Source organism: Bos grunniens, chromosome 14 (assembly GCF_055505025.1).
Source record: "Bos grunniens cultivar Pamir isolate PY7600 chromosome 14, Bosgru_T2T1.0, whole genome shotgun sequence".
In the NCBI taxonomy this organism is placed as follows: domain Eukaryota; kingdom Metazoa; phylum Chordata; class Mammalia; order Artiodactyla; family Bovidae; genus Bos; species Bos grunniens.
In genome coordinates, this window is record NC_141178.1 from 29,522,552 (window position 1) to 29,530,244 (window position 7,693).

Here is a 7,693-nt window from a genome sequence, read left to right on the forward strand (position 1 = left end):
TTTGCTGATTCCTAGAATGTCGACATTCACTCTTGCCATCTCTTGTTTGACCACTTCTAATTTGCCTTGATTCATGGACCTGACATTCCAGGTTCCTATGCAATATTGCTCTTTACAGCATTGGACCTTGCTTCTATCACCAGTCACATCCACAGCTGGGTATTCTTTTTGCTTTGGCTCCATCCCTTCATTCTTTCTGGAGTTATTTCTCCACTGATCTCCAGTAGCATATTGGGTACCTACCGACCTGGGGAGTTCTTCTTTCAGTATCCTATCATTTTGCCTTTTCATACTGTTCATGGGGTTCTCAAGGCAAGAATACTGAAGTGGTTTGCCATTCCCTTCTCCAGTGGACCACATTCTGTCAGATCTCTCCACCATGACCCAAGGTTTATGGTATACATGACAGTTCACTCTTGGTGCTGTACGTTGTGTATTGCACGTTATATGAGTTTGTACAAATGTATAGTGACATTTTCCCATTATTATACTTACATACAGAATACTTTCACTGACCTAAAAATTCTCTGTGCTCCTCATAGTCTTCCCTCTCTCCACCCTCAATCCTGGCAACCACTGATCTTTCTACTATCTCCATAGTTTTCTGGAATGCTGCATAATTGGAACTATGCAGTACTGCAGTCTTTTCAGATTGGCTTCTTTTACTAGTAATATGCATTTATGGATCTTCTGTATCTTTTCATGGCTAGAAAACTCATTTATTTTTAAGGTTGAATAATACTTTGTTGTCCCACATCCATTTACCTACTGAAAGACATCTTGATTACTTCCAAGTTTTGATGATGATGAATACAGCTACTATAAACGTGTACTGGTTTGGCACACACATTTTCAGTTCTTTTGGGTGAATACCAAGGAACACAATTGCTGGATCATATGGCAGAGAACATTTTGTTAGTTAAAAAATAATAATAATAATAATAAACTGTCTGCAAAGTGGTTATATCACTTTGCATTCCCTACCAGCAATGAATGAGAGTTCCTGTTGCTACACATTTCCACTAACTTTTGATTTTTTTTTTTTTTAAAGGTTGTGCAGCTTGTGGGATCTTAGTTTCCTGACCAGAAATCGACCCTGGACCCCCAGCAGTGAAAGCATAGAATTCTAATTAATGGACCATCAGGTAATTCCCACTTTTATGTTTGTAATATTCTTGATAGTAGTCAATCTAAAAGGTATGCAGTGGTATCATGTTGTTGTTTTAATTTTTATTTCCCGAATGATAAAGAATGTGGAGTACATCTTCATATACTTCTTTACTATCTGAATATCTTTTTTACTGAGGTATCTTTGACTCATTTTTTTTAATTGGTTGTTTCTTTAGTGTTGAGATCTGTTATGACAGGACAGTGGATTCATGTCTTTTTTCCTGGCATTTTTATCAGTTTTTGCTTCATGTAGTTTCATGTTCTACTGTTGACCGCATACAAATTAAGGATTATTATGTTTTTTTTGAGAATTGACCCCTTTATCATTATGTAATGCCCTATTTATCCCTTGTAGTTTTCCTTACTCAAAGTCTCCTCTGTCTGAAATTAATATAGCTGCTCTTGCTTTTTTTAAATTAGTATAATTATGGTATGTTTTCCTCTATCATTTACTTTTGACTTAAATATGTCTTTATATTTAAAGTGAGTTTCTTGTAGAGAACATGTAGTTTGGCAGAGTTTTTTTGATCTACTCTGGCAATCTGTCTTTTAATTGGTGCATTTAGGCCACCAGCATGAAAAGAGATTACTGATATGGTTAGATTAATATCTAGTATCTTTGTTTTTAACAGTTTTGGTTTACTGTCCCTGTCTTTGTTCCTGTTCTTTTTTTCCACTCTTTTCCTGCCTTTTGTGGTTTTAGTTGAATATTTTATATGATTCCATTGTCTCTTCTTTCTTAGCATTTCAGCCACAATTATTATTATTTTTCTGGTTGTTCTAGAATTTGCAATATATATTTACCACTAATCCAAGACCACTTTGAAATAATATTATACCACTTCACAGGTAACATGAATACTTTATAATAACAAAATATTAATAATACTGGTTCCTCTTTCCTGTCTCTTGTATCATTACTATCACTCATTTCACTTATATATAATCATACAATCACTTGCACACAAATATATGAAATACATTGTTGGCATTATTATTTTGATCACAATAAACTGTGGAAAATTCTGAAAGAGATGGGAATACCAGAGCATCTGACCTGCCTCTTGATAAACCTATATGGAGGTCAGGAAGCAACAGTTAGAACTGGACATGGAACAACAGACTGGTTCCAAATAGGAAAAGGAGTACGTCAAGGCTGTATATTGTCACCCTGCTTATTTAACTTATATGCAGAGTACATTATGAGAAACACTGGGCTGGAAGAAGCACAAGCTGGAATCAAGATTGCCAGGAGAAATATCAGTAACCTCAGATATGCAAATGACACCACCCTTATGGCAGAAAGTGAAGAGGAACTAAAAAGCCTCTTGATGAAAGTGAAAGAGGAGAGTGAAAAAGTTGACTTAAAGCTTAACATTCAGAAAAGGAAGATCATGGCATCTGGTCCCATCACTTTATGGGAAATAGATGGGGAAACAGTGGAAACAGTGTCAGACTTTATTTTTTGGGGCTCCAAAATCACTGCAGATGGTGACTGCAGCCATTAAATTAAAAGACGCTTACTCCTTGGAAGAAAAGTTATGACCAACCTAGATAGCATATTGAAAAGCAGAGACATTACTTTGCCAACAAAGGTCCGTCTAGTCAAGGCAATGGTTTTTCCTGTGGTCACGTATGGATGTGAGAGTTGGACTGTGAAGAAAGCTGAGCGCTGAAGAATTGATGCTTTTGAACTGTGGTGTTGGAGAAGGCTCTTGAGAGTCCCTTGGACTGCAAGGAGATCCAACCAGTCCATTCTGAAGGAGATCAGCCCTGGGATTTCTTTGGAAGGAATGGTGTTGAAGCTGAAACTCCAGTCCTTGGGCCCCCTCATGTGAAGAGTTGACTCATTGGAAAAGACTCTGATGCTGGGAGGGATTGGGGGCAGGAGGAGAAGGGGACAACAGAGGATGAGATGGCTGGATGGCATCACTGACTCGATGGACATGAGTCTGAGTGAACTCTGGGGGTTGGTGATGGACAGGGAGGCCTGGTGTGCTGCGATTCATGGGGTCGCAAAGAGTTGGACACAACCAACCTACTGAACTGAACCGATCTGATTGTTTGTTAGATCAATTAAAAGTAAAAATATATATATATTTAAAAGTTTACCTCACTTATTCCTTCTTTAGTACTCTTCCTTTTTTATGTAGATTGGAGTTTCTGACATATATTATTTTCCTTCTCTCTAAAGAACTTCAGATTTTTTTTCCCCCTAAGGGACTTCTTTTAATATTTCTTCCAAGACAGGAATACTGGCAAAAAATATTTTTTTTCTCCTTAACATTTAAAGGATAATTTTGCAGAACATGGATTTCCCTGGTGGCTCACATGGTAAAGAATCTGGCTGCAATGCTGGAGACCTGGATTTGATCCCTGGTTTAGCAAGATTCCCAGTGGCTACCCACTCCTATAGTCTTGCCTGGAGAATGCTATGGACAGAGGATCCTGGCAGGCTACAATCCATGGGGTCACACAAAGTTGGACACAACTGAGTGACTAACATTTTCACTTCATTTTTTGCAAGGCACACAATTCTATGTTGGTAGTTTTTCTTTTTTTTCCCCCCAACATTAAATATTTCACTTTATTCTCTTTTTGATTGCATGGCTTCTGAGGATATGCTGGGTGTAATTCAAATCTTTATTGCTCTACAAGTAAGGGATTTTTCCCCTTTTACTTATTTATTTTTTTTGTAATATGAAAATTATATACCTAGGTATATTTTTTTTTGGCAGTTTTACTGTTTGGTTTTCTCTGTACTTCCTGGATCTTTGGTTTGGTGTCTGACATTAATTTGGGAAATTCTCATGTGTTATTATTTCAAATATTTCTTTTTTCTCTTTCACTTCCTTTTAGTATTCCCATTAGACACACATTACTTCTTTTTTAGTCCCATAGGCCTGGAATGTGCTGTTCTAATTTTTTTCAATCTTTATTCTCTTTGCTTTTTAGCTTTAAAGTGTCAGTCCCTGGGTTGGGAAGATCCCCTGGAGGAGGAAATGGCAACCCACTGCAGTGTTCTTGCCTGGAAAATTTTGCAGACAGAGGAGCTTGGTGGGCTACAGTCCATGGGGTTGCAAAGAGTCAACATGACTGAGCACACGTGCACAGAGAAATGTGATGCACTGGGTGAAAAGAACTGCTGTAAATCAGCCAGTAGTGATGTGGTGACCATCCAGCAGAGGGGAAGCATCTACAGTCCAATGATTAGGTCACAGTCTTTCAGTGAGCCCTCATCCCTCTGTTCTGTGAAATTCACAAATGTTCTTGAGTTTTCTCTTTCTTTCTCCTCAAGTGGGAGAAGACAGGTAGAGTGGGTGGGAATTGGGCATTTCTCTTCCCCCAGCCTAATGGCTCTGATATACCACAGCAGGTTAGGCTCTGGTTCACTAGTTTCACCTGAGCACCAGCCTTGTTAAGGAAAACAGAATGCTCCATTGCCTTTCAAAATACTTTCTTCTCTCCTTCCTCTGCCAGAAGTAGGAACGGATTTTTCTCCAGTATTTATTGTGCGAATCTATTGAACTCCTGGAGGTAAATCTCACAGAATGTGGAGGCTCTTCTCTGAGTCCCCTTGAAGTTTTTATCTCTAAGAATTTGTTTACATTGAGTATGTAGCAATTCTTCAATTGCAGTTCAGCTTTTGCTGCCTTGGGTATGGTTCCATGGAGGTTTCTGCTCATGAATCTTTGCTCCAGTAAGGTAAGCCATGACTCCCTGGATTCCCCTGTCTTTCTAGTCTTGAGAGCAGCATTTGCCCTGTGTTTTCACCTCTTATGGATCATAGAAGGGCTGTAGACTTTTCAGTCTGATTTGCTTTTTACTTATATGGAGGGAACACAAGCTTCTTACATGTGGATTGGAACTTAGAGGTTCTTTGATATGCTTTATACACTTTTGGAAATTATCTGTATTTTGTACTGTTATACCTTCCTTGTATTAAATGCCTGGTTGCCTAGCTTACCTATCACATGTTTGCTATCCCTCCATTAATGCAGTATTAGATCCAGCATTTGGGGTTTTTCAAATCTCCTGATAACAGCATTACCCAGGCAGCCTTTTTCATTACTGACTGAGTACCAACTGACAAGTAAATCTTTATTGCTAGCTGAAATACTGCACAGCGTATGGCAGGTTTATGAGCATCTTTGCTAATTTGAGGATTATAAAAGGAAATCATAGGCTTTATTTTTATTGCCATGGTCATATTACAGCATTTTATCAAGTAGAAACACACGGGTATGAAAATAAACCTGGTTTAAAATAATAAATTAAGCTAAATTAACCATGAAATATAAACCATACAGAAATTAAAGACCTTTTCAAATGATTTCTTAATTTAAGGCTCATTGTATATTGTTTTCTTCTGTATGCAGGTTAATTTTATTGGTCATATCAACAACAGGTTTCTAGTCTACTCAGATTTACAATGTCCCAGGCATTTGATATGGTCAATTTACTTACCTAGTTTTAATTAGGTAATTATAGTACAATCAATACTAAAATGGTAGTGACAGAGCATTTTACAAACAAAATTTCAAATCAAAGTTTATTATTCCTGAGGAACATGCACCAAATACTCATCAAAAATCATGCAAGAGTTTATTTCAATGGTTTTCATGTGGACAAGCTGACTTAACTGAAGATTCAAGTGCTTTTCTAGTATACTGTATAAGTGTTGATAGCAATCACATGAATTGAGGACACTAATTTTTTTTTTTTTTTTTTCTTATTAACAATGTGATCTGCCTTCATTTGACTTGCCTTAGTAAATGGCAACCCACTCCAGTACTCTTGCCTGGAAAACCCCATGGATGGAGGAACCTGATAGGCCATGAGGTCGGAAAGAGTCGGACATGACTGAGCAATTTCACTTTCACTTTCAGTACTGCTGCTAACTTTACCATATTTGGACATCTGTTTAATAAAAGTAAGGACAAATACAAATTGAAAATAGTAAGTTGAATTCTCCTTGTTTAAAATAAGGGATATTTCCTCTCTCTCTTTTCTTAGATCCTTTACTTTAGAAAACTTGTAATTGTTAATTTTCTCATCTCCTTGAAATGTATAGTCTTTTAAAAGCTAATTAAGCCTCTTGCCAGCTTTAAGACCCTAGAATGCCTTTTTCAAGGACCTGTAAATCATCTCTCTGAGATAGACAGCCCTCCTATGTCCAAGGTTCTCTTGTGGATAGGAGCCTAGCCCATGGATGCCAAGTTGCAGAACTGCCTCTTGTCATAGATCTATGAGAAGTTTATTTTTTCATTGGTGTGAAACCAAATAACTGACTCAGATGTCACCCTGATCTCAAGTGGCCTCAGCCTGCAGTAGCTTAAAGCAGCATTTTGGTTCCAGGCCAGAGATTGAGGTCGGATTGTGGCAGAGAGAGAGCTGAATCCTAGCCACTAGACCAGTGGTCAGTGACAAGGCCCTGGCCTTTTGACTTTGCAGGAAAGAATTCCAATAAAGTCAGAAAGTAGTGAAACTAGTAAAGCATTTATTAGAAGGGAAAAAAGTACAGTACATGCATATAGACACTCTGGCAGACTCAGAGTGTTGTGCCCTCATGATAGTTTGAATCACTTTTATAGGGCATTTCTTCTGGGTTTCCTTTGGCCAGTCATTTGGACTTGCTTGGTTCTGAGTCCCATACTTGTTATATCTCATGATCCTGCCATGTGTGAGCATGCATCTCTCAGCCAAGATGGATTCCAGCAAGGAAACCTGTGACCAATCTTGACATCACTCCCCTTTCAACTTCCAAGGAGCTCTCTAGTTGGGAAGGTCTCCTTGATTTTGAGAATGAGAAATATGTGGTCTTCTACCTTTTATCTGGTCAGGCCTCAGTTTTCTCTCAATTGTCCCATTATTGATAATGTTGGAGTTTCTGTCCACAGGGAATGACCTCCACCTTCTTACCCTGGAGTGGGGTGGGAAGGACATCTACCTCCTGTCTCAACCACAATTCCAAGTAAACTTAAAGTTCTCTTACTTGAGGGCTAATTATTGTTTTTCTTGAGAATGTGTATGTAAGGATTTCTTTCTTTAAAAATCTCTTAGCAGATTATCTGTGATGTACATTACAATCTGCTTCAATGCATGTTCAATGATAAACTTATTTCATTATCTTCTGCTTGTTGGAGAGGTTTTCTGAGATGAGAGGAAATTTTGTTTTTTTAACTATGTTTCCCAACAAATAAAGTCACTACATTATTTTTAGCATTTGTAATTAAAAAGAAATTGGATTAACTAGCAGAGAACCATTAAGTTAACTAATTAAATAAAATGGCATTTTACAAAACAATGATACTATTAATTTTAAGATGTCAAGACATATGCAACTAATGTTTTAAAATATTAGAACTTTAAAGAATCATAACCCAGAGAAATATAAATTTTTGAAAATAGTTTCAAACACTTTGTGCTAGCTTTTAGATTTTATACACCTTCCCAAAATGCTAAATTACATTGATTTTTGGAAAATAGTTCTTGATCTTGAACTCATAATTTGAGTGCTTTC

General features: G+C 37.4%; 1 long non-coding RNA gene across 2 annotated transcripts; it reads left to right on the top strand.

Annotated features, from left to right (window-relative positions):
• Window positions 1-3,827: 3,827 nt before the first annotated feature.
• Window positions 3,828-7,261, top strand: LOC147359242 (uncharacterized). Of its 2 annotated transcripts, XR_015140207.1 has the most exons (3): window positions 3,897-4,875; window positions 5,943-6,103; window positions 7,071-7,261. It is a non-coding gene; the product is annotated as an uncharacterized LOC147359242 (long non-coding RNA). The 2 variants fall into 2 exon arrangements; XR_015140208.1 differs by lacking the exon at window positions 7,071-7,261 and having other exon boundaries at window positions 3,828-4,875.
• The last annotated feature ends 432 nt before the right edge of the window (window positions 7,262-7,693 follow it).